The sequence below is a fragment of the Triticum aestivum genome, chromosome 1D (assembly GCF_018294505.1).
Source record: "Triticum aestivum cultivar Chinese Spring chromosome 1D, IWGSC CS RefSeq v2.1, whole genome shotgun sequence".
NCBI classification, from domain to species: domain Eukaryota; kingdom Viridiplantae; phylum Streptophyta; class Magnoliopsida; order Poales; family Poaceae; genus Triticum; species Triticum aestivum.
The window spans coordinates 436,159,658-436,161,833 of record NC_057796.1 but is presented as its reverse complement, the minus strand read 5'-3'; the positions used below and the strand labels follow the sequence as shown (position 1 = coordinate 436,161,833).

Genomic DNA, 2,176 nt, shown 5'->3' with positions numbered 1-2,176 from the left:
TGCACTGTCTTTCTATACAAATTGTTTATTTTTCCTAATTATTTAAGAATTTTTGGAGTACCAGAAGTATGGTGAATGTTCAGATTACTACAGACTGTCCTGTTTAAGACAGATTCTGTTTTTGATGCATAGTTTGCTTGTTTTGATGAAACTGTTAATTTCTATCAGTGGATTAAGCCATATGTTGGGGATATTACTGCTGGGCGTAGACCGGCCAGGAGAGGCCGGGTTATCCCCATAATGAGTTATTATATTTAAAGCCCATGAAGACAAAGACGGTAGCGCTTTATGAAGGCCCAGGGCCCAAAGGCGGATTAAGGCCTGTAGACATAAACCGACATTGATATGTAAACTTGTGATGTAAGATAGAAAGAGTAGAGACCGAGTTAGACACGTTTACGAGCCGGCCTCGGGATTCTGTAAACCGACGGGCGTCAACCTATGTATATAAAGGGACGACCCGGTGGCGGTTTAGGGACAAGAAACAACAACTCGAGAGCCAGGCATAGCGAATTCGCTCCCTGGTCATCGAAACCCTAGCAATTCCACAACAACTAGATTAGGCCTTTACCTTCACCGCAAGGGGCCGAACCAGTATAAACTCTCTGCATCCTTTGTTCGCTTTAACCCCTTTAAGCTAACCCGTCGCGATGGCTCCAAGACTAAGTCCTTTCACTAGGACATCTGCCGTGACAAAACCATGACAGTTGGCGCCCACCGTGGGGCTTGAACCCACGACCACAAGGTTAAGAGCCTTGCGCTCTACCAACTGAGCTAGACGGGCTTTCTAGTGTCTAACAGGGGCATTGAAGCTAATCCGGAGAAAATCAAGGCTATTACTTCCTTGGCTAAACCGAAGTGTATCAATGATGTTCAACGCCTGGCAGGCCGGATTGTAGCCTTAAGCCGGTTTATCAGTCGCCTTGGGGAGAAGGCCATCCCTTTGTATCAGATGCTGAAAAAGATAGATAACTTTGTCTGGAGTGACGCTGCCAATGATGCGTTTGAGGACTTAAAGCGGCAGCTAGCCGAGCCACTTATCCTTACTGCTCCTATTGATAAAGAGCCTTTGTTGTTATATGTGGCTGCTAATGCCGAGGCTATTAGCGTGGCTATTGTGGTGGAGCGCAAGGAGGCCGGAAAGGAGTATCCGGTTCAACGGCCGGTCTATTATGTCAGTGAGGTGCTCATTGAGTCTAAGCAAAGGTACCCGCATTGGCAGAAGCTGGTGTATGGAGTTTTTATGGCGAGCCGGAAGCTTAAGCAATATTTCCAGGGTCATCCAATCACTGTGGTCAGCTCTGCTCCTTTGGGGGATATAATCCAGAACAGGGAAGCGACTGGCCGGATTGCCAAGTGGGCTATTGAGCTTGGGCCTCACGAGTTAAAGTATATGCCCCGAACGGCGATCAAATCTCAGGCACCTGTGGATTTCATCAATGACTGGACAGAGTTACAAGCGCCAGAAGAGAAGCCGGATCATACTTGTTGGACTATTCATTTTGATGGGTCCAGGCAATTGGAGGGCTCGGGGGCTGGAGTCATATTAACTTCCCCACGAGGTGATAAGTTTTGTTATGTTCTCCTTTAATGTTCCCTTGCACTAATAATGCAGCTGAATATGAGGCTTTACTCCACGGTCTTTGGATGGCTAAGGAGATGAATTTAAGCCGGGTTAAGTGCTTCGGTGACTCGGACCTGGTGGCTCAACAAGTGTCTGGTACTTGGGATTCCAAGGACCCACTCATGGCAGCATATTGTCGAGATGTGGACATTATTGCAGGTCACTTCAAAGGTTATCAGCTCGATCATGTGGACCGGTGGAAGAACGAAGCGGCGGACGCTTTAAGCCGTTTGGGTTCCCAACGTAAACCGGTTCCACCCAATGTCTTCCTAGATGTACTGCATAATCCGTCAGTCAAGCTCCCTACAGAGGAGAATTTGGCTGTCCCTGATCCGGAGGCTCAGTTGGTGGCGACTCTTCATGTTATCCCGGATTGGACGGTCCCATATTTGGCGTATATGAACCGGGGCGAGTTACCAGAGGATGAAACTTCGGCCAGGCAGATAATCCGGCGATCCAAGTCCATGACTATCATCAATGGAGAGTTACATCATTGCAGTGTGACAGGGGTGTTTCAGCGTTGTTTATCTCCTGAAGAATGCCGTGAAATTT

At 47.8% G+C, this 2,176-nt stretch overlaps 1 non-coding gene across 1 annotated transcript; it reads right to left on the bottom strand.

The window, feature by feature from the left end:
- Positions 1-711: 711 nt before the first annotated feature.
- On the bottom strand, positions 712-784 carry TRNAK-CUU (transfer RNA lysine (anticodon CUU)). The gene has a single exon. It is a non-coding gene; the product is annotated as a tRNA-Lys (tRNA).
- Between the last annotated feature and the right edge of the window lie 1,392 nt (positions 785-2,176).